The following is a 26670-nucleotide window of genomic DNA, read 5'->3' on the forward strand; positions in this document are numbered from 1 at the left end:
TCACATTTTAATGCAAAATGAGGAGACCATATGTGCAGTTGGGCAAAGCTTATGGTTCATGGGTAACAATCAACAACAACAAATTATTGTAAAATATTTTGTTACTCTTCTCAGCACACAGAGACTCTTTCACCTAGATATCACACTATAGAGACTGTGTCTGTTCCCCGAAGTAGAAAATACAAAAAACGTCTAAACCAAGTTAAGATTAACAATTTAATTGAGGTTCAACAAATAAAAAACAAATGCAATATGGATAAACAAATGATAAAGCTTGGCTTATTGAATATCAGATCCATTTCTACGAAAACACTTTTTGTAAATAATATGATCACTGATCAAAATATAGATGTACTCTGTTTGACAGAAACCTGGCTAAAACCTGATGGTTACATTATTTTAAATGAGTCCACCCCCCAAGATTACTGTTATAAACAAGAGCCACGTCTAAAAGGCAAAGGGGTAGGAATTGCTTCAATTTATAACAACGTTTTCAGGATTTCTCAGAGGGCAGGCTTCAAGTATATCATTGACTTGATTGCAAATAAATGCACATACACTATTTAACTGAACAAAGATAACATAACTGAATTCAATGATGAACTGCCTTTAACTATCATTTTGCATTATTGAGACACTGTTTTCCAAATGAATGTTGTTCAGTTGCTTTGACGCAATGTATTTTGTTTAAAGCGCTACATAAATAAAGGTGACTTTGACTTTGACTTTTAAAATTTTCTTTTTTTTTTTTTTTTAAGAATTTTCTTAATTTGATGTCCTTTTTAAAAAATGTTATATTACAAAAACAAAGAGATCTGAGTTCTATTTAGACTTGATCTTTTTTTTTTTTTAGCATAATCTTTTTATTATTATTATTATTATTTGAAAAGCATCCATACATGAATAGACATTAGTCAGAGAATAGAGTTATTAAAAAAGGGGCCACAAAAAACAGGGTTGCCAACTCTCACGCATCTGGGGTCCGTGTATAATCAGGGTATCTTCCGTCCATTTCAAATCCGTTTCAAATTAAAAAACAGAAAACGAAAAACTCAAGAGGATTCAAGTGAGAGAACATGAATTCAATAACGAGAAATTGGAAAATGGCTCGTTTATTCGTTGTTCCATCTAGGTTAACAAATGGAAAATGAGTTTTTGACTTGATTTCTCATTTTGTCGTTTTGGGTTTAAAAAACGGCTTATGGCTTCAATATTTCATTCGCACCTGTGGGCGGAGCTGAAACGCTCCTTTCATCTGATTGGTCGGATCGCTCCGCCTTCAACTCGAGCTTACATTTTTTCAGAATAAGAGTCTTATATGAGTAGTGTCTGAAACCACCGCTCACTGTTAATTAACATAATATTTGAGTCAGATGTTGCTGCGCACATAATTCGTGCTGCTGTGACTTGCAAGTCACGCCTTTAAATTATTTCTAGGTTATAGTATTGTATGAATATTGTCCCACTGTAAATACAGTGCAAATAGTTTTGTCTCCTTGGATAAAAGGGAAGAGGAAATAAAAATCAATAATAGACTGAACAGTTCCATGATAATATGTCTGTAACATTTACCACTCTCATCTTTTAAGTCAAAGGTAGGTGTGTGTGACATTAATAATTAATTGGGAAAATTACTATAGTTAAATTTATGAAATAAATTAGTAATATTCGTTTTATTACATACTAAATTGAATGGTTTTTCTTTTAGTCTTCTTTGTTGGCCTTGAGAAACCCAACATATATTTGAACATTATTATCATTTATTATGAGAGTAATTGACAACAACTAAAATTTTAATGTTTCACCAAATTTCCTTCTCAAAAAATCCTAGTGACTTTCATAATCTGAGCAATGAAGGTCTTACACTTAATGTCCACTAGAGGGGGAGACAGGATTTCAATTTACGTAAAATGGCAAATAAATACATTAATTTCATGTGTACTACCATGAATATGCCATATCTGTGTATAATAATAAATTCACACTTCAAGCTGTACTTTAAAACTTCCCATTCTGGCTTTTTCAACCTACCTCCAAATGTATTTTAATATATTTTTTATTCACACTGGTTTATGCATTTAATGTTTGTCCATCTAGAACTTTTATTTTTCATGAGCTGTACATTTTAAGATGTACTCAGTGTTGATAAATCACATGCACTGAATGTAAAGTGCTAATGTCAGGACGCTCAGTCCTCCTCTTGGATGGCCAGTGTCCTGCAAAGTTTAGCTACCCCAAATAAACACACCTAAGCTAAGCAAGGTCTTCAGGATCAGTAGCAATGTCCAAGCAAGTGTGTTGGAACTGAACTCTGCAGAACATGGTTCTCCCGGTTCAGGACTGGGTTTTAAATCTATAAATGAATTTGTACAGTTGGGTGTCTGCATGCAGAGGTGTACTTCAGTAAGTACAATGTAAACTGTAATCTATAAAGACAAATCTTCAGATAAGCATTAAGGCCACTGCCTTGAGGTCTCCATCCATTGGTCAAAACAGACCTCGCACCCCACCACACTCCTGCTAGCTGTCAACATTAATTGCGGCTGGTGCCAAATAAAAATTATTATGTATCCCTTGTGCATTGTTCAAATTCACTACCCTTTTGTTATGTTCGGGATGAAAACATTCACTCAATTAAACTGCTATTAGCATTAGATAAAAATTTTTTCCCCTAATTTATTGTTGGTGAATGTTTTTTTTCACTGACTTCCATTATAATTACATTTTTGATTGCAAAGCCATGAAACATAATCATGCATTCTTGATTGTTTGTGGTTTTCCCTGTTGGGAAGAGGTAAAATTTGTTATTTTTTACAGTTGATCACTAGGTGGGACCATCAACCCTTTAGATAGGCCTGTGCAAAAAAAAGCTTAGTTTCTGACTTGTATATAGAGTTATGTGGAGTATAACAGCAAATTATATTACCTTAAATTAAATTATATTATACCTTAACACGATTATGCGAGTCGCGTAACGTAGGTTGGCCGTTTGAGGTAAACAGTTCATCATTTAACGTAAATAATGTTGGCCTGTAGACGTTTAACAGTATTGTTGCTGCAAAAAAAAGTTATAATTCTGCCAATTTAAAATAATTATTATTGAAAACATTAAATAAACTTACCTTAAAACAGTTGAAAGCCGTGGCTTTGCCCCGTTGTTCTTCCAAAATGACAGTTGGGGAGCGATTTAAACATCTTCAAGGCGCGTTAAATAACCCAGCGCTGGCCTGAAACAACCCAGCGACGCAACCCAGCAGGTTTAACCCAACACCTGGTAAATTGAAACTACCCAAAAGTGTTTAAAAACAAATTAAATAACCCAACAAAATGACCCAAGAGACTCAACCCAGCATTTTGGGTTGAAAAATAACCCAGCCGTTTTTAGAGTGTAACTATACATTTAGTAGGCCTACTGTAAATCCATGGCTTTATCAGATCTCGTCTGAATTGGCGACAAGTGAGCAGAATTCTGCTGCCTATTTCCTTAGGTTGGAAAGGCAGCAAGTGAAAAATTATATTTAGCAGCTATGTAGATAAATGCAGATCTTTGTGCTTTAATGATTTGTATTCTTCCAAATTCTGCCAGCAGAATATTTTTATTCTTAATTCTCACCTAAAATAAATGAATAGCCTAAAGAAAACTGTAGTTTTTGTGAAGCATAAAATCAGGGTTTCATCCACATCTTTTTTTATTTAATTTTGAAATCTGAAAAATGAAATTAATTTACTCCAAACCTGCACTCACTAGAAATTATTCTATCAGTGTCATATTCTATCACAAATCATTTTTATTAACCATTTAAACAGAATGTCGTATTAGGCCTAAATATAAAACCCGATTCCAAAAAAAATTGTGACATTGTGAATAAAAACAGAATACACCATAGATGACATATCAAATGTTTAAACTGAGAAAAGGTATCAATTTAAGGGAAAAATAAGTTGATTTTAAATTTCATGGCATCAACACATCTCAAAAAAAGTTGGGACAAGGCCATGTTTACCACTGTGTGGCATCCCCTCTTCTTTTTATAACAGTCTACAAGCGTCTGGGGACTGAGGAGACAAGTTGGTCAAGTTTAGGAACAGGAATGCTGTCCCATTCTTGTCTAATACAGGCTTCTAATTGCACAACTGTCTTAGGTCTTCTTTGTCACATCTTCCTCTTTAAAGATCTGGACTGCAGGCTGGTCATTTCAGTACCCGGATCCTTCTTCTATGCAGTCATGATGTTGTAGTTGATGCAGTATGTGGTCTGGCATTGTCATGTTGGAAAATGCAAGGTCTTCCCTGAAAGAGACGACATCTGGATGGGATCATATGTTGTTCTAGAACTTGGATATACCTTTCAGCATTGATGGTGCTCATCTTTCCAGATGTGTAAGCTGCCCATGCCACACACACTCATGCAACCCCATACCATCAAAGATGCAGACTTCTGAACTGAGCGCTGATAACAAATTGGGTTGTCCTTGTCCTCTTTAGTCCGGATGACATGGAATCCCAGTTTTCCAAAAAGAACTTCAAATGTTGATTCGTCTGACCACAGAACAGTTTTCCACTTTGCCACAGTCCATTTTAAATGAGCCTTGAATCAGAGAAAACACCTGCTCTTCTGGATCATGTTTAGATATGGCTTCTTTTTTGACCTATAGAGTTTTAGCCAGCAACGGTGAATGTCACGGTGGATTGTGTTCACCGACAATGTTTTCTGGAAGTATTCCTGAGCCCATGTTGTGATTTCCATTACAGTAGCATTCCTGTATGTGATGCAGCGCCGTCTAAGAGCTGAAGATCATGGGTATCCAGTATGGTTTTCTGGCCTTGACCCTTACACACAGAAATGATTCCAGATTCTCTGAATCTTTGGATGATATTATGAACTGTAGATGATGATAACTTCAAACTCTTTGCAATTTTTCTCTGGGAAACTCCTTTCTGATATTGCTCCACTATTTCTCACCGCAGCATTGGGAGAATTGGTGATCCTCTGCCCATCTTGACTTCTGAGAGACACTGAGAGGCTCTTTTCATACCCAATGATGTTGCCAATTGACCTAATAAGTTGCAAATTGGTCCATTTAACTTTTCCGGCCTCTTATTGCTACCTGTCCCAACTTTTTTGGAATGTGTAGCTCTCATGAAACCAAAATGAGCCAATACTTTCAACATTTGATATATTATCTATATTCTACTGTGAATAGAATATAAGTTTATCAGATTTGTAAATTATTCCATTCCTTTTTTACTCACAATTTGTACAGCGTCCCAACTTTTTGAGAATCGGGTTTGTATTTATCTCATCCTTAATGTTAAATTCTTAATGATGATGATAATGTTAAATTGGAATACATGTAATAATTAAATCAGTATTAATTAAGCCTTCAGAGATAGCTGCTACTGAAGTTGATTTTAGATGTATTATTAGGCCTGTTTACAGTTTAATGCTGATCAGACATGCCTTTACATAGCAATTACAACTGTATAATGAAATGAGATTAATGTTTAATACAACATTTTTAACACAGAAATATGTAATGACAAAATGAAATGATAGGCCTACTTTACGATACTTCTGAAAGTAATATCGCCACTAGGTGTCGGTAAGTCACTGTGTTAATAAAGAAGCCTTTTATTCAATCTATTCGTCCAAGATTCAGATTCTTTCAGGAATAAATTCAAGTGTCTGTGTTTAATAATTTGTCACTGAACTGTCTATAATAATAGGTCTTTCAAAGACTGATTCATATCAGGATTCAGGAATGATACATAAGTCTACGCTTGCTGTTACTTTGGTTTGATGACGTCAAGAAAATACCCCCCACCCATTCACATCTGAAAACTACTACTTATATGTAACACAATATAACTGTAAAAATAATGTAAATATGTAACTTCACATAATTTTGTACATATTTGTTTACATGTTTGCATTTAAATAAAGAAAACGCTTGACCCTCTACTTGCTCTCTGTTCGTTTTCTATCTAGCCTACTTAAGATTAACAAAAACACTTTCTTTATATATTCTAAATATTTATATTCTAACTACTTGTTCTCTCTCTCTCTCTCTCTCTCTCTCTCTCTCTCTGTGTTTGTGTGTGTGTGTGTATAAAGTAGTCAACGTTTGAAGTGGATCAAATCTTTTAATCAAAGCTGTCCTAAAACCAAAACGAATATATATATATATATATATATATATATATATATATATATATATATATATATATATATATATATATATATATATATCGTTTTGATTGCTTTTGTTGATCTCATTATTAATAAAATAATCTGCTAATATAAATGTTTTAATTAATGATCGCTTAAAATGCCTCACATACCAAAACAAGCGGTTAGCGTGATTTCAAAGGACATTTAAACCATCTCTGATTGGTTTATTACATTATATTAACCAATATAATCTATTAGAGCGTGTTGTATTGTTATTGGACATACTGTAACTATGCCTGTGATCATTAAAAAAAACGTGTTCTTTATCCCCGCGAGGAATACGCGGAAGTAAGCGCAATTCCTTTGAAACTATCCACTGCGCATGCGCAAAGCAAGCAGGACGGCACCGTGGGAAATAGTTAGACCTACTACAACAAATAAAGAACAATTGAGAAAACGTAAATTTGATCCATTATTTCGCTTTGGTTTCCTTGTTTATTATATTTCCCGTTTCGAGCTGAAAGCAATGAAACAAACGTCAGTTTTTAATATTTGGTTCATACAGAAAAACAGAAAAACAAAATATTGATTCGTTATTTCGTTTTTTGGTTTTCCAGATTAAATGGAATAATTGAATGATCGGATGATACACGGACCATCTGGCCATAGAGTAGGCAACCCTGCAAAAAATAACAGCATACTCTCTTGGGCAACCTATTTTAATCATAGACTTTAAAAAAAAAAGAAAAAGAAAGAAAGAAAGAAATAAAAAAATGAAAAAATAAAAAAATAAAAAACTCAAAGTATCTGACCAATTCTCATGGAACAACTTTTTTCTCTAGTTTCCCTTCTAATGATTCATTTCTGTATATCAAACATTTTCAGACTGTGAAAAGGATCAGTAAATTGCTAAGCAATATTTTTTAAATGGACATAATTTTTACTAAAACCAAGCGACCGACATTTGCAAACAAAAATAATCGGAATGTCTTAATCATCAATGTTATGTTTTTATCTTTTTAATTTTGTATAATTATTTTTTTGTTCCTTAAACCGAGTAAATCACACAGTGGATACTGTGGTCAGCCTGCGAATGTGCGTTGTTCAAAAATCGTCCAAGTTGGATAAACTTTTTCCAAACACAAAAGCAGATTAATGCGGATAGAAGGTGATAATTGTTACGTAAATGTTTTACACTATAAGTTACATTAGTGTATACATTTTAATATCGTGTTGTTATATTCATGTCGAAGTCGAGGAGATTTGTTTTTCGAGTAAACTTACTCGTTCCGGTTGTGAATGGGCTTCGCTAATGTGACCCAAACTCCATGAGATTCTTCAAGTACTTTAAATTGTAGATGATTTACCTTGTGATTACACGAATCGTGGATTCAAAGTAATAGTATCTTTTAACTAAATACCATTGTTCTTGAAGATGCATATTTGTTATACTAAGATATATAATGTTTTATGTAAAAAAGGCTATGAATAATTTGAAGTTAATTTATTTTAAATGCATTTATTTTGTTTTAGTAACTATAGCATTTAGGATAATGCATATCTACAAATAACTTATTGTAAACATTTATCACAAGTAAAAAAAAAAAAAAAAAGTTAATTAAAAAATATTTATATCTAGTGTCCAGACATATTTGCTGCAACAGATAGTACTGTATTTGGTGGTGCTAAAGCATCATATTTGTTTTGACATTAGGCAAAAATTGGCATTGATGATAACACTTCTCTGCATCCAACTGCTATCATAACTCTTCTTCTTAACCTCAGAGGTCTTATGCAGGGGTCTTGTCCTCTTTACATTTGGCATTAATAGGGCACGAGTCATATGGACCACTTTCTTGTGTTATTTTTTGGAATTTTTGACATACCTAGGGCCCTTTCACTTTTGTTATAAAATATTACTATAATTTTTTCCCCAGAAGAGAAACTCTATAGTTTCCATAGTTTTAGAACAACATGAGAGTGTGTAAATGACAAAATTATCATACTAGCATTGGGCAAAACATTTTTTTTTTTTTTTTGTACATAGATATATACCGAAATAATGAAAATATAAACTGAATTATGAAAATTCCTTTATAAAATTTGTAAAATCATTTTGGTCTCGAAATGAACATGAATGATTAATCCATGTATGTTTCTTGTATTTGTTTTGACTTCATAAAGTTTAATCAAAATGTCAAACCCAATTTTTCAGTGAAAATTACAAACTTCTCACACGAGGTGTATGCCTTAGTGTTTTGTGCATACTGTTAAACACAGTAAGTTCAAATATGAAAAAGATTCATATCTACTTTGAAATGATAATTTGAAATTTAAAATGATACTTAGAATGTACATATTGTAGAGTTGTGTAGCTTTAATTAACAAAATGTAACAAAACATGGCTTGATTAAAACTTTTTCATGTTTGATACACATATTGCTACCTTGAGTGTTTCCCGATACAATCTTTTTTTTTTTTTTTCAGTTCAGACTATCTTTAACTTATTAATGTGCTTACTACACACTGCTTCATCATTATAAATGAAGAGAAAACATTAAAATACATAAAATATATGATGATAGCTTTTAATACAGATATTGCTACTAAATAAATATATACACTTTATTAACAATGTTTTATTTACTAGGACAACAGACATAATACATACAATAAAACCATAATATAGGCTAAACGTAAAAACTACAGGAGGAACATTGTTTTAGTAAAAATGTGAATTGTGCTTTGCCTCTACTGTTCTGTGTGGGTGAATTTAATGGCAAATTTCATGAAGAGTAACAGTACTACTTATAATACTCTCAAGCAATATGACTTAAAACACATAGTATGCAGTTTCCCATTAAATCCATCCCATCAATTACTGATGTACGTGTGCATTACAGAAAAATTACATAGTGTAGCTTTAATTATCTTTCATTACAAAAACAGTATGAAAGGCTCCAATGCAGAGCGGCTTAAAAGCATTTTATACACATTCTGGGTGCTTTACATATGATGGTGTGATTTACTGCAGTATCTCTTTCTTGAGTCACAGATGAACCCTCGCACCATAATGAAAAGTTTAGAGCACAAAAAAGAGATATTGTGTGTGCGCAATACCGAGTGTATTGCATCTACTGTATTCAACAGTTTACCAAGCCTTTTAATAAGGGTTTTAAATTCTAGTAACTGTGCTAGTGAATGATGTGTTTTTATTCAGTCCTCTTCTCCACTGATCTCATCTAACAGACACCCGATAGCAAGTACCATACCATTCAGAATCGCCAATAAATTCCATACATGGTATTAACAGTGAAGTACATTGCACCATCATGCCAAGATCAAAAGAGTTGCCCAAGCCCCTCAAAAGTAAGGTTGTTGCGGCCTGTGAGTAGTGAGATTAGGAACATTATATTTCCCATCTATACATGAGCACATTTTAAACATTGATTTTCTCGGTAGTTCCATTATACAGTTTATAAAATGAATTCAATGATTGTCTTATGATAGAAAAGATTTAACTCAAAGTAAAGTTTGTCAAGACAAACATTGATGTTGGCTTCACAAAGTCTAGTTTAAAGTTTATTATTTATTTATTTTATTTTATTTTTTTGACATTCCCCATAAACATAGTACCCTAACACTGTTCATAGCCAAAAGAGCTTATCTTGAGTTTTCTGTGATATTGTGGTGCATAGGATGGGGTCTTGAAAGGCTTTTCTGGATTCTATTTTAACTTTTATGAATTCCATTTCAATGGTTAGAATTTTTTTTAATTTTCATGTCTAATTAATTGAAATTATGCTTATTTAAAATTGAATATAAATCACATTTCTAGGGCCCTACAGAACACCCCCCCCCCCTCCCATTCTGTTTTATTTTCCCCAAATTTTCTGGATTCCCATTTAATTGTTTAATCAAATTTAATAATCAAAAAGCAGTTTGAATTGTTTTAATTCATAAAACAAATGTATTAGTACAATATTCTTTTACATTACAATAGTATTTTGCTATAGCTTTCTGGATTTATGATTTAATACATTGACGGGATGCCTTGAAGACTGTTGTTTCTGTATAATGATTTTTATCAACTGAAATGCTAAAATGAGATGAATTTCATGTTGAGTGTCTTCATATGAGACAGCATTGGATGAAAACACCATGCATATTTTTTTGCTGAAGTGTTTGGTTTTCAGGGTGTTATAGTTGGTTATTATGCTGTTTTGGCTGGGTGCTGAGCATCACTAGGGGGTTCTAGCTGGTTACAAGAATGTTATGGCCAATTTCTATGTGTTTTTAGGGTTTATGGAGTACAATATTACCCTACTTCCTTACAACACAACATGGAAATAGATGTCAAGAGATATAACGCTATCTCTGTGGCATCCCAAGGCTCTGTAAACTGTAAAATAAAAACAGGTCACAGTCCACTCCTTTCTTTAGCCAATCAAACAACTTTTGATTTCTCCCTGCCAGTCATTTAGCTGCACAAATTAAGATTTTTTTTTTTCTCTCATCAAATTTTTTTCACCCTGTAATGAATTAAACCTTCATAATCATCGGGAAGAAGGAGGCGGGAACCAGCGGACAATCAAAACAAGACTTTAATAATCAAAATAAACACAAAACATAAAATAAAGCACAGACCTGGTCCTTTCTCATCCTTCACTGTCGTCGCTCCAGTTTTATATCCTTCCATCTCCTCCGTGGGACTCGAGACTGGTGGGTCGAGCAGGTGTCGCTCATCTCCAATCACTCCACTGGCCTCGACGGTTCCCATGACTCTCGGCCCCACCCCACTCGTCACACACCCATTGAAAGTCTATGTAACATTTTTAAAATTCAAAAGTACATAAAAACATTGTGAAAGTAATCCCTAAGAATCAAGTCTTCTGAAGAGACACAAAAAAAATTATCTTATTTGGTAATTAAGTATATCATTAGAGTTGGGTTAAGTGTTTTGATAAAGCTTGTTGAAGTTTTCCTGTTTATAGGAACAAAATGCCTAAATGATGAGAAACTCACTCCTAATAACAGAGATAACAAAGTCTGAGATGTACAGTGATATAGTGGTGCATATCTGTACATGTACTTCAGGCCTGTGTCTGTGGAATGACAGGTTGTAGTCTTGTGAATGTGTGTTTGTTCCCCTTCAACGGGGGGAAAGAGAGAAAGCTGTCCAGCTCTTTTTGTCTCTTTTGTTCAAGTGGAGATTTAAAAGGTCAGTGAAAAGAGGGGGAATTGGAGAATGAGGGAGAGTTGCAGATGGAGGGGAAGGGTGAGTGAGTGAGTAACTGTTGAATGTGAGTGCATCCATGCATATGCTGGAATTTGTAAGGTGTGCACAAGTATTTTAATAAAAACTAAAATAAATTGTAGTGTGTGTGTGTGTGTGTGTGTGTGTGTGTGTGTGTGTATATATATATATATATATATATATATATATATATATATATATATATATATATATGAATATGACAGTTATCATATTAATTTAGTGTAATTTATCATTCAGACAATGGTTAAAAAAATATATATTTATCAATGTATTTCTCTAACATTTTACACTTCTATGTATTGTGTGGATTCACTGACATGTAAACATCAGGAAAAAAATAATCTGTAATTGTGTATATTTCTAAACTCCAATTTTAATAGCAGTAATTCAGAAAGAGAAACCTAACTCTAAACCAACCAATAGGTAATTTAAATATTTTATGCGCTCTGTTTCTGTTCCTTTGTCTTACTGATGCAGTCACACAGAACTCCTCAAAATTCTTCCTGGGATGCTCATAATTTTAATTATGAATAATTCTTTATAAGTCTTTAAATAAAATAAGTCTTTATTTTTTTTGTAAGGAATATATGTAGATCCATACAACAGTAGTCCCTTTGATGATACATAGGCAAAAATTATGAGAGATACATTCCATATTTAATGGCCTTATATTCTCAAATACTTTGGTACATTGTGGAATGCTTGGTTGAGTCTATAATTTCCTCAGGAAATAATTATTATTCCTGTCTGGCCTCAAACCAGTATGCTTCCATTCCTGTTGCACTGTTTGGATCTCATTTTAGGCTATTTTCAGTTTTAGAAATAACAGTTTAACTTTTGTCCCATTTTATCAAAGCACATTATCTATAGTATTTGATTATGTCATCAAACATTCCCTGCCACAAAACTGGTTGAGGAATGGCCTAAACAAAGGAAAGCAAAGCACGTCTCTGCTGCTGCTGAACTGGATAGAGAAAAAACATTACTGAGAAATGGATAAGACTCAGAGAGACCTGTTGGAGTGCATAATTTATGCTGCTTTTTGATACAAAAACTTGATACAAATGGTTGTATTTTTAAGGTAAAAATGTTATTTGTGAAACCGACTAAACTGTGACAAAACGCAGTTATTTTTTTCTTGTAAAGTATAACTTGCAAACACGTTTGAAAAGCCAGATGTAAACATCAGTTCTTTTTTTTTTTTTACCTTAAAAATACATTGACTTAATTTGATTTAAAAATCACCTGCTGTAGCACACTGAAAAAAGTGTTTCATACATCCAATGAAACAATTTTAGGGTAATGATTCACATCTATATATATATATAACTATTTGCTCAAGTCAAATATATATATTTCTTCATTGGCTCAAGTAAAAAAATATAGATGTGAATCACTACCCTATTTTGTTTTTAATTGGACCAATGAAACACTTTGCATCTGTTTTATTCCCACCAACATTATTTGATTTTAACATTTTTCAATCATTTATTTATATAGCATACTTTTTTTTTTATTCTCACTGGTAAAGCTTTTTTTTTTTTTTTTTTTTTTATAAACCAAATGTAAAAACTAAAACAAATACTAAATGCTGTTTAAGAAACATCTTATTGAATGTGTGTTGATTGTTGTTTTGATTGTAGAACTATGCAGTTGTTGCCTTTGATTTCACATGGTTACAGTTAATCTTTTAATTTAAGGCCAGTTCTATTTAGTTTCAACACAATTCAAATACAAAAGCTAAATTCTGATGTCTGTACCATCTATGTTTTTTATCTCAATACGGTATTATCACAGTTATTGAATTACGCTACAAAAAACACACAATGATGTTATGCTTATTATAAGTGCTGGAGTGCTGTAAATCAGCACATTGGATTCTGATTGGACGTCAATGTTTCGTTTATCAAATTGTTGTGATTCTAAAAATATTGCTCCTCTGTGGCATTTTAGTTGTGGTGTGGACAGTGCTATTCTTTTATATGTAGCTTGGTCTTTAAAACTATCTTTTATAGTTATAGGTTTCATCCTTTGTGTGAATGAGCTTTAACTGTCAGTCAGTATTTTAAAGTTCAAGTGTTAAAGGGTTAGTTTACCCGTCAATGAAAATTCATCCATCTTCTACTCACCCTCGAAGAATCCTAGGTATGTTACTTTATTCTTTCTGAATAATCCAATCGGAGTTATATTAAATATTGTCCTTGCTCTTCCAAGCCTTTCAATGGAGGTAAGAAGGTGTTTGTTGTAAACAGTTCAGGAGACATGAACTAAAGTGCATGCATCTGTAATAAAATGTCCCTCACACGGCTCGGGGGGTTGAATAAAGGCCTCCTTTAGCAAATTCATGTGTTTTTTTAAGATAAATATTCTTTTTTTTTTCTCACTTCTGCTGACTGTGGAGAACCGGAAGACGTGGCACAACAAACACCCGCTTACCCCATTGAAAGGCTTGCAAGCGCAAGGACAGTTTTTAATATAACTTTGATTGGATTATTCGGAAAGAAGAAAGATATTATATCAGACAACTGCTGATATTATTACCAATTTCTTAGCATCAGCCTTATTCAGAAAACATTATATTATTTGAGCGATTACATTTTTTGAGCTTTTTATTTAAGCTTTAGGAACTCTATTATAACATGTTTTATGTAAAGTCTTTTTATGTTTAAAGTCTTGTCATTTTGTTGACAAAAATAATGTAGCATGCTAGCAGACACACACACACACACACACACACACACACACACACACACACACACATATATATATATATATATATATATATATATATATATATATATATATATATATATATATGGCTCAACAAATCTCAACAAATTAGAATATGGTGACATGCAAATCAGCTAATCAACTCAAAACACCTGCAAAGGTTTCCTGAGCCTTCAAAATGGTCTCTCAGTTTGGTTCACTAGGCTACACAATCATGGGGAAGACCGCCGATCTGACAGTTGTCCAGAAGACAATCATTAACACACTATAGAAGGAGGGTAAGCCACAAACATTCATTGCCAAAGAAGCTGGCTGTTCACAGAGTGCTGTATCCAAGCATGTTAACTGAAGGTTGAGTGAAGGAAAAAGTGTGGAAGAAAAAGATGCACAACCAAACAAGAGAACTGCATCCTTACGAGAGCTGTCAAGCAAAATGAATTCAAGAATTTTAGAGAACTTCACAAGTAATGTACTGAGGCTGGGGTCAAGGCATCAAGAGACACCACACACAGACATGTCAAGGAATTTGGCTAGGGTTGTCATATTCCTCTTGTTTAGTCACTCCTGAACCACAGACAATGTCAGAGACTTACCTGGGCTAAGGAGAAGAAAAACTGGATTTTTCCCAGTGGTCCAAAGTCCTCTTTTCAGATGAGAGCAAGTTTTGTATTTCATTTGGAAATTAAGGTCCTTAGAGTGTGGAGGAAGGGTTGAGAAGCTCATAGCCCAAGTTGCTTGAAGTCCAGTGCTAAGCTTCCACAGTCTGTGATGATTTGGGGTGCAATGTCATCTGCTGGTGTTGCTCCATTGTGTTTTTTGAAAACCAAAGTCAGTGCACCCATTTACCAAGAAATTTTGGAGCACTTCATGCTTCTGTAACGGATATGCAGATCATCGATTCATGTGTTTAATTCAGATTTTCCAAATGAAACTCTTTTTGCACCAAGTGCCTCGCCTGGCGCCAGCCTGGCTGGACTTAAATTATTTACGATGCCCATGCGAGCTTCAAAGAAGAAATGAAAACCCCCAACCACATTCCAACACTGGAGACAAAGGAAACCTTTCGTATAAGTTCCTTACTTTCATTTTATTATTAATATGTATTTTAAATATGTTTATGGATTGCATAAAATGGTTAATCCTTGTTATGTGAAGAGTATAAGTGCTAAGCTTATACTTTAGGAAATGTCTCTCCTCACTTTAACCTTCTCAAAGAGAGCCATGTTTCTGCAACCCCCACTTTTGCAGGTCGTAAAAGTTTACGACCACACAGGACAGGAGAGAAGCCAAATCACTGGCTTCTTTTGAACAATGCATTCTATGGAATGTATTCATTAACTTTCTGTTTTTATGTTTTATACATGTATTACGTATTCCCTTTTGGTACATTTAGATGTTTCCCAACATCTGCAGTGTTATCATGTGTTTAGCAAATCTTTAAATATGTGTAATTCTACATTTGAATGTAACTTCATGTTTTGATCGCATATATCTATTATGTTTAGTCTTGTTCTAATCGTCATGCTCTGACAGACCCATTTATCTAGAGCAAAGTAATGAAATATGTATGTTATCTGAATTACAAACTTGCTAGAATAATCACTGGAATTTGGACAAGCCCTAGATCTCCAGGGGGGGGGGGGGGGCTGTCTTCACAGAGACAAAGGAACTTTTCCCTCCGTTTCAGATCGCGGACTTTCATTGGCTGTTTACGCGAAAAAGGGGCTTGAACCATTTCAAGCCATTAGAACGACCGAACAAGGTCCGCCTTGCTCTTCTTCCTCTTTTTCTCATTCTCCGTTCTCGGACACGCTGCTCTCCAACGTTGCTTCTCATAGCGCAAACCCCCTTAGCACAGGGGCTGAGAGAAAAAGCCATTTTAATGGCTCCTTTAGAAGCTTTCGTTTTCGTTCTTTTCTTTTCTTTACTAAGTTTATTCAACTATTCGCCTCTCCACGCAAGGAAGACGAATTCTGGAACATTGTTTGTTGAACCTTTCAAATACCGCGCGAGGACAGAACAAAGGACCACGTGCTCCACGCTCACGCCAAGATCAAGCGCAGAGTGCACGCGCGTCACATGGCCTCCGGCACACGCCACGCGCTGGGCTATGCAAGTATCACTTTTCTATGGAGATTTAAATGCTGCTTTAAATTGTTGCTATGATCTGATTTGTTGTTGGCTTCCAAAAGTTACTGACTATGATTTTCATACCTGAGCTCCTTATGTGATCTCATTCTATTTTCTCTCTCTCTCTCTCTCTCTCTCTTTTATTTGGATTCGTTATGTATTGTATAAAGCTTACTGTTTGTATTGTCGTACGCATATTTACTCTGTGTGATTTGTAGTTTGATGTATCACTAGTTTAATTATTAAAAACCCATATACTGACGATTGGCTTGGACTCCACCCCACTCACATTACGAGTCACTGAGATGTCTGATCTTTAGCTACAAGCTCTAAATTTAGAAACTAAATTTATCATAAGGATAGGATAATATTTTCATGGCCAGAGAATACTTTTCCTTGAATTATAAGGCGTGATAACTTTATTGAAAATTGATAGGTCTACAGTGGTTTGCTGGACATACCACGGTTTGATTTGCAGTAATTTACAGTAAGAGATATCACAATAATTGATATGAAGAATGTAATATTGACATATTAATGAGTAAGTTACAGTGCCCTGTGATTATTTATTGTTATAGGCAATTGAGCTATTTTTCATAATCAAATTTAATGTAACTGTCATCTGAGATATAAATTAATCATATTCCTGATTAATTATTCAAATTCCCTATATATCATTTGAGTTAATTATTCTGTAAGACTCATTGTTGCTACAGAATTGGTGGAGGAACGCGGGCATTTCAAACTTCGTTTTGTGAGCAATCAATCTATGTATATGGTTTTTAATAATTTCTGCACGTGCGCAATGAAATTATGTAACGTTACTTGTGAGATAAGTCGCAAGACGCGAACTCACTCAACTGACTGAGGCAAAAAGCTGGTCAGTCAGCGCGCTAGATATTTGTAGAAACTTAACAGTATAGTCACTGTTATTTTTAATGAAAGTAAACTGCAGTATAATGTTAAAAGTATCCTGTTAAGAAAGACCAAAATCTTTTTACAGTGAGAACATTTTAATATGAATAATTAAAAGATAAAGAAATCTTTTAATAGTTGCAACATGTAAATCTGAACCTGAGCGATGTTCCTCTGATTCAGTTAAAAAGGCCTTGCTTATTAAATATCGTTATTGAATTCGTGGTAAACCACATGATATTCAAAAAAATAAAAATAAACGATAAGAACTCCTGGTCTAAAATTGGCTTAGCTACCCGATTTTTAAACCTAAAACATTTAAATCATAAGTGCTATTTTGATAAATGTTTATTGGAGTCAACAGTTGGAAAATTCCTGTATTTATTACAGTTGTGTTTTGGAAGTGAATGGATCCTTCTTCAACCTATGTTAATATAGCACCTCAGAGATTAAAACCTTTGGTTTGTTACTTGTGATTTTTGATGCAGAAAATCAGCCTGACAAACGATCAGAAAATTTCTAAGTCATATTGAAATTGTAATTCCGCTCTCTAAACACCAGGAGGAACGCGTGGGTTAGAAATTTCAGGGTACGCCTTGCTTTCTGATTCCAGCTTGCATGAGTGCAAAGCTGCCATCCCGTGGCCATTTCAGATAATGCGCTCTGATTGCTAATTTATAATCCCCTGTGATGTATTTTTGAATTAGATGTCTAAATTCTCGTTAAGTATTTGCATTTACAGCTTTGCTCGTGTGAATATTACTACAGGGAAACAAAAGAATGTTCCCTGCCTTTGACTGTTTACATTTATTTTGAGTTTGGTTCAAACATGATTTGAATTAAAATGTAATTGTTTAATAGTGGAAATCTAGATGTTTCAGGTCAACCACTGATTGACCCACTTAGAAGGTAAGCCATCTAGTGGCAGTCTCCTGTTAAATCGACTAACAGACCTATGTCTTTTCCATTCTGTTTTGAATTGAATGTCCACTTTTACCCTCTTTGATTAATCTCACACTGTTTGATTAATTTCATAACTATTAATGATAACTTACAAGCTATCATGGGTTATTATAGGATATTATTCAGATTTTCCTTTAAATTCATACGTGCTTATTTTAAATTTTGATTTAAACCAGTTTTGAATTTTTAATTTGAATTAAGTTTTCTGCTCAGCAGGTTAAAGACAGAGAAGCAGTACTCCCCCCCCCCCCCCCCCTTGTGGTGAAAACCAGCTACTCCTTCTCCCTTGTTTCATTCCTGTCTTTTAATTTGATGTTTATTATTTTTCTTCTCTCTTTTGACTTAGGTTATTTTGATAATTACCATTATTATCATAATTCCTTTGTTTTATTATTATTAGGTAAAGCTGTTACCTCTCCTCTCTACATATATAGTTACTCAATTGATGTTAAACAAACCAAACCTTAATTAACTTTAAGTTTCCTTTGTTCATCCTTTGTGTATTTGATTGTAGAACTCCCTCGGTGATTGGACAGTCATCTCAGGTTTCCAGTGAGCAAGGCTGCCCGACCGGTGTTCCTCTTGTCTCAAGAGACATCAGCAATTTTGGCACTCCAAAGGTTGTGCTAAAAGTCACAAGCCGTTCGAGACGGCGCCACGCCAGAGTAACGGAGGACCGGGGACACTGCGGTTCAGTGTTTGGGGAGCACCGGGGAGGTTGACCAAGCCACTGGTTCCCACCTGAATGACTTCAATTCAACCAGGTGAACCAAAAGTGATAAAACCTACCCACTTATTATAAGCCACAGAATATTAGATATTCCCCCGGATATATTTTAAGTGTTCTGACCCTTTTACTGCTTTAAGCCACACCATATTTCTAGGTTTCCTACCCAGATAGCCCACTCACCTGTTGGCCCTATCTTAAAACCTAGCAGTAGGCTTAGGCCTCCTTATTCCCACTAACACATTGTGTTTCTATTGTTTTCATCTCATTTCAAGTGTTGTGTTTCACTTTGATCTTTTTCTACCCTCTGTTCTGTTGTGATTTGTTTCTTTCATTTCACATAGAGACAGTAACCTGGGAGCCACCAACGAAGTTAAATAGTAGAGCGACCACCAGCAGCCGGTGTCATCACACGACCCGCTAGGCTACTGCCTGTCAAATCTCCATTTCAGGTCCTTCGTTGACCCAAGTTAATTGGCTACTTAACTGTCTGACTGTTTGCATCAGTCAGCCCCAAAATTCTCATAAACGGCACAGCCCGTATGAATATAGCTCGTTAAACGTAGAACGAACTTGCATTGGTCTTTTTGTGTGTGTGTCCTGTGCTTCTCTCGCCGACAGAGAATCAGGATGTTCCAGGCATCCAGTCCAGCAGTCCACGGGGGCCACGTCTCGACATGGTTGAAAGCAGTGACGACCCCCTTCCTGCCCAAGGACGCCAGTAACCTGCAGCACCCAGAGCAACTAGACACCGAGCTAGATGAACTGATGGCAAGCGATCCAAACCAAAGCGACTACTACAGAGAACTCGCCAGGATCTTCAGAAGCCTAGTTCACATTCTCGTCGCCCAGGCACGGCTCAGTGAACAGAGCAACATCGCGGAGGAGGCCTGGAAGGACCAGGCCCCAACCCAGAGTCATCTTGATCAGCTTCTCCTCGAGACCCAGAACCAGCGCGAGAAAGAGGACGACACAGATCCAGAGCTACAGACAGGAGTTGAAAGACTTCACAATGCCCTGCAAGATCTTCGCCTCGACACAGATCAAAGAGAACAGCTGGAGAGAGAAGCCAGAAAAGAACTCAACAAAAAACTCCAGCAAGGCGACGCTCTCCTAAAAAGAGCAGAGACTGAACTGAAAGAAAGAGACTATAAAACCTGGGCCTGCAAAACACACTTGCAAGCGGCCCGAGCTAAATTCAACAAGCTTACTTTGCAGAGAGATGAGCTCCAAGATGAACTTGACACTGTTCACACCGAACTGAGACAATCTCACAGATTACAGAGTGGCTGCATCGGAGAAACGCACACCACAAAATTTCTCACGGGCCGCCACTCCAACCCTTTCAGCCAAGAACCCAGAGCTGGAAAAGGAGATGTAAGCTCACTTCTAAGGAAATCACCAGCCAGCTTACAAGAACATCTGTCAACAACGGAGGGAAGAGAACCCTTCCAGAGAACGCATGTCACTAAATCCTGTACTGCTCACAGAGAACTTCACAAGCTAGCCAGAAGCATCTCTACATTCAATCCAGATCCTGCAGGAGGACATGACGTTCATGCTTCTTTACAAGCCATTGACTTTCATTTGCAAACTGTCGCTAACGTGACAGATGTGAACACATTGTACCTGTTAAAAATCACGTCCAGCCGTGATGTGCATTGCTTTCTGGATCGTCAACCAGAGACTGTCAAAGCGTACTACCAGCAACTGCTACAGACTTTGATTCTTGAATTCTCTGATCCAAACTCAGATCATGGGCTCCTTATTGCTATGGACCTCAAACAGGGCCGATTTGAAAACCCACAGACTTTCTGTAGTCAGCTACGAAACACCTACTTCGGAGCATGCAACGAACCAGGTATGGAACAGGATTTCAACTTAAAAACTCTGTTCCTCCTAAACCTACATGCCAGTTGGAGTTTTCATCTCAGAGTCCCAGCGTGTCCACGTAACAGGACTACACAAGAGTTACGGAACTTAGCCCACAAAGCTTGCACCAAGCAAAAGACTATCTGTGAAAAGACTGTGAAAAAACCCAAAGTCTCTGTCTCTGAGCACTGCTTGGAGTTAACCCTAGATGGCGCCCTACAACACCACAGTCACAGACATTTTTGCAGAGAGTCAATACCGCTCCAAGCCAGCAGAGGTACACAATCGTAATGGTGCTCATCCAACGCACCAGAGCGAGCGATTCCTACCATCCAGGACACAAAGCCCCAACATCGGGCAGTGGAACCACTCTCGACTCGACACTGGTAAGCTCAGTCCTGAGCCCACGTCAGAAAAACACAGTGCAGCCACGTCTGAGACAGCAGAGATCCTGAGGGTGCTGAAAGATCTTCTTCACATGAAAACTCGCAAGGAAGATGAGCCAAGCACCCAGAACACTGCCCGTCATCTACAGACCACAGAGCTAACTGTTACAGCACAAAGTGACAATAACACCCAAGCTCCACAGTCAACAGCTGCACACCCTGAACGAGACAGCACAGGTCCTCACACCAGGTACCACAAACACAAGGTACCAGAAAATGCTGTTTTGACTACCTGCCTTCGCAGCGAGCTACACAAGACCGGTCCTCACCAACCACCGATCGTCACACCTGCCCTGATGCCAACATTCCTGGGCAGCCTTGTCAAAAAGGGGGTGGGCCGAAAAGGAGTCAACAGGGAAGACCTGATCGACACAGGATTAAACCTGACGGTGATCTCATCTTACCTTTTCAAAAGACTCCAATTTGAAGCTAAGAGACAAGATCGAACTCTTACACCTCAAACTTATGAACTGAATGTACAGGTGTACAGACAGGATGACATCCAGTTTGAACAGGTTGTTTCCATTCACCTGACATTCGTTCCGATGAGTCTAATACATCCCATGTATGTCCCACCAATAAACACTCATACATTGCTCATCGACAAAGACCTGCTAGAACACTTTGACCCTTTTCTGAACTTCAAACAGCTAAAAGACTTTGCTCAAGTGCGAGAACCTCTTTCTCTCCAGCCACACAGGTTGCTAGAGCCAGACTGTCAGGTCGCAGAGGTCACGGGAACTCCCACAGAGCCAGACGGTCAGGTCACAGAGGTCACGGGAACCCCAGCAGCCAGCCATGAGTACAACGCCCTAACAACAGGCCCAAGTTCAAGCCTCTGTACCTTAGTCAACAAACAGGGTACGGTGGTACCAGCTTACACCAAAGGGGTCGCTGTTCGGCTCAACCTGCAAGGTGGTCAAACCTCACACCACACGCTGGGTTTCTTCCAATCCTCACCTGAATGTGTGGAACTCGGACTCACACTTGCAAACAACAAGCATGTCAAACACCAACACCTGTTCCAGCAATGTGATAACATCACAAAAACACATAATGTGATCGTGTACTGGAAGAAGGTAAAAGGACACTCGAAGTTACCAAGTCTAGACGAGGACTTTAAAGATCACACTGACACCCTTGCCAAAACTGGCACACTAAACAACATTCTGTGGTCACTCCCAACCCACCCACCCACATTCAAAGTTGAAGTGATTACAGATAGCACAAGAACTTTACTAGCTAAACTGCCTACCTCAGAATCGCTTACGCTGGCTCCGTTGTCTACACAGACCAACATAGCGGACATGTGGGCTTCTGAAACCTTGATAATGACTTTGCTTTACCACCTCTCAGACCCCTCCATCCACCCTGGCAACCAGTCTACAGTCACTGACAACCAAAGCCCCAGACCACTGCATGATACACAAACCATGCTGCGTGCACAGAACAATATTGTGGGTTGTGCACCGTCTGACATCACAATGCCAGGGCGTGTAATGCCACGGAGCAAAAGGGGGATACTGCCAATATATTTCCATGACGCAGCATATGCTGCACCACGCAGCACCAGAGCCACTGACAAAACACTGAGTCAAGCGTCATGCCAGCAGCAAGATGTGGCAAAACATGGGCGAGGGCGAGCTAAACCCAGTCACCGCCCACTAAGCAAAGAGGCTGCCCTGTCCAACCAAAGACAGCCCTCGTTTGTTTCTTTCTCCCCTTTCTCTCTCTCTCTCCCTATTATCTGTACCAGGATGCTGCTGTGGTTTGCTGTGCCGTGCTGTCAGCCAAAGAGAGGACAGCTGCCACCGAGAAAACCGCTGAGACTCCTGACTACCGATGACAGGGCACACTACCCCAGCACTGTAACCGAATACAGCTGTACAAGGTTCCGATGGAGAGAAGACTCCCTCACTCACACTGAGGCCGATGTCAAACACCTGTTCAGCCAACATGAGAAAGTGACGGTTACACAAATGGAGTTAGGTGGACACCACCACCGCTCCAAACAGTTCCCGGGAGCTTTGCTTAGAGCCGCTGCTGCCGCCAGAATGTTTAACATTGTTATGTCCAGTGTCAGTGCAGCGAACCAGACTGTAAACTCCTTGAAACCACTGTTTACTGTCTTCCAGAAGGACTTTACCCAGACTCAGCTGTTTACAGCATTAACAACAGACATGCTGTGGGAGGTTAGCTCCTCCAATGACAGCCTAACCACGAGTAAAACCCCACCGTACATGATACCTTTAAGCCTTGTGTTAACTGTGCTGTCTTACGCCATCACCATGCCAGTTGACCTGCTACAAATACACCTGGCCAACTCTCTGGATAGCGCCTTCCTACGCCTCCCACGTAAACCCCAAACAGAGAGAAGTGAACGTGCTCCTGAACCAACTCATCAGCGAGTCAAACCAAGTCTACAGACCTAAAGACATTGTCAGTGTCAGGATATGGAAGAGCAACACCCACACCAAAACACACATTCCAAATGTGGTGGCCTACCACGACAGCGACACACAGCTGTACCTGGCCCCAAACATGCACATGTGTACTTTAACCAAAGACATTCATTATCTCTGCCTTAGCAAACCCTTCCTCAGACACAACTCTGAAGGAATCTGCGAGCTGCAACCCTGGGTCAGCGATACGCGCTGCCCTGCCGAAGCCAAGCCTCGTACACAAGTCACAGAAACGCAAGCAGAGATTGTGGGTAACAGATGGCTCGTCATCACTCCTGTGCGCTCAGCTACGCTGACCTACGACCAGCATGACACCGCCACCCGTGCCAACCTGCTGGACCAAGTACTGAAAGGTACCACCCAACACATTGACATTACTCCTGTCGACACAGCCCTCCAAGCACAGCCTCGACAGCCCGTTCTGAACCAGTCATCTGCGGTCCGAGCCTGGACTGCTCCCGACACTGCACGGTGCATCTCCACCATCATTGGTCCCGCCCTGACTCTTGGCGTGACCTTCATCCTATACAGGATACTCAACGGATGCAAACCTCTACAGCCAAACTCATGACAACTGTGGCTGGAGGTCTCCGATGGAATCCCCGGAAAAGGGACGCAAAGTCAAAGACAATACCGAACCTCACCAAGCTGAATCCTCAGCTTCAGGAACCACCTGTCATCATGACCCACCTGCTGCATGACCATCACGATTCACCTGTCATCTGCCCATCCTGATGATTGCCGTCCGATGATGTCCACACAGGGACTTCATCTGACGAAAGGGGGAAGTGTGTAACGGATATGCAGATCATCGATTCATGTGTTTAATTCAGATTTTCCAAATGAAACTCTTTTTGCACCAAGTGCCTGGCCTGGCGCCAGCCTGGCTGGACTTAAATTATTTACGATGCCCATGCGAGCTTCAAAGAAGAAATGAAAACCCCCAACCACATTCCAACACTGGAGACAAAGGAAACCTTTCGTATAAGTTCCTTACTTTCATTTTATTATTAATATGTATTTTAAATATGTTTATGGATTGCATAAAATGGTTAATCCTTGTTATGTGAAGAGTATAAGTGCTAAGCTTATACTTTAGGAAATGTCTCTCCTCACTTTAACCTTCTCAAAGAGAGCCATGTTTCTGCAACCCCCACTTTTGCAGGTCGTAAAAGTTTACGACCACACAGGACAGGAGAGAAGCCAAATCACTGGCTTCTTTTGAACAATGCATTCTATGGAATGTATTCATTAACTTTCTGTTTTTATGTTTTATACATGTATTACGTATTCCCTTTTGGTACATTTAGATGTTTCCCAACATCTGCAGTGTTATCATGTGTTAAGAAAATCTTTAAATATGTGTAATTCTACATTTGAATGTAACTTCATGTTTTGAACACATATATCTATTATGTTTAGTCTTGTTCTAATCGTCATGCTCTGACAGACCCATTTATCTAGAGCAAAGTAATGAAATATGTATGTTATCTGAATTACAAACTTGCTAGAATAATCCCTGGAATTTGGACAAGCCCTAGATCTCCGGGGGGGGGCTGTCTTCACAGAGACAAAGGAACTTTTCCCTCCGTTTCAGATCGCGGACTTTCATTGGCTGTTTACGCGAAAAAGGGGCGTGAACCATTTCAAGCCATAAGAACGACCGAACAAGGCCCGCCTTGCTCTTCTTCCTCTTTTTCTCATTCTCCGTTCTCGGACACGCTGCTCTCCAACGTTGCTTCCGCGCGGCCATAGGCTCATAGCGCAAACCCCCTTAGCACAGGGGCTGAGAGAAAAAGCCATTTTAATGGCTCCTTTAGAAGCTTTCGTTTTCGTTCTTTTCTTTTCTTTACTAAGTTTATTCAACTATTCGCCTCTCCACGCAAGGAAGACGAATTCTGGAACATTGTTTGTTGAACCTTTCAAATACCGCGCGAGGACAGAACAAAGGACCACGTGCTCCACGCTCACGCCAAGATCAAGCGCAGAGTGCACGCGCGTCACATGGCCTCCGGCACACGCCACGCGCTGGGCTATGCAAGTATCACTTTTCTATGGAGATTTAAATGCTGCTTTCAATTGTTGCTATGATCTGATTTGTTGTTGGCTTCCAAAAGTTACTGACTATGATTTTCATACCTGAGCTCCTTATGTGATCTCATTCTATTTTCTTTCTCTCTCTCTCTCTCTCTCTCTCTCTCTCTTTTATTTGGATTCGTTATGTATTGTATAAAGCTTACTGTTTGTATTGTCGTACGCATATTTACTCTGTGTGATTTGTAGTTTGATGTATCACTAGTTTAATTATTAAAAACCCATATACTGACGATTGGCTTGGACTCCACCCCACTCACATTACGAGTCACTGAGATGTCTGATCTTTAGCTACAAGCTCTAAATTTAGAAACTAAATTTATCATAAGGATAGGATAATATTTTCATGGCCAGAGAATACTTTTCCTTGAATTATAAGGCGTGATAACTTTATTGAAAATTGATAGGTCTACAGTGGTTTGCTGGACATACCACGGTTTGATTTGCAGTAATTTACAGTAAGAGATATCACAATAATTGATATGAAGAATGTAATATTGACATATTAATGAGTAAGTTACAGTGCCCTGTGATTATTTATTGTTATAGGCAATTGAGCTATTTTTCATAATCAAATTTAATGTAACTGTCATCTGAGATATAAATTAATCATATTCCTGATTAATTATTCAAATTCCCTATATATCATTTGAGTTAATTATTCTGTAAGACTCATTGTTGCTACACTTCCTTCTGCTGACCAGCTTTTTGAAGATGCTGATTTAATTTTCCAGCAGGATCTGGCACCTGCCCACGCTGCCAAAAGCACCAAATGTTGGTTAAATGACCATGGTGTTGGTGTGCTTGACTGGCCAGCAAACTCACCAAACCTAGATAATCTATGGGGTATTGTCAAGAGGAAAATGAGAAACAAGAGACCA

The sequence above is a fragment of the Carassius auratus genome, unplaced genomic scaffold, assembly GCF_003368295.1.
Source record: "Carassius auratus strain Wakin unplaced genomic scaffold, ASM336829v1 scaf_tig00216339, whole genome shotgun sequence".
Lineage (NCBI taxonomy): Eukaryota > Metazoa > Chordata > Actinopteri > Cypriniformes > Cyprinidae > Carassius > Carassius auratus.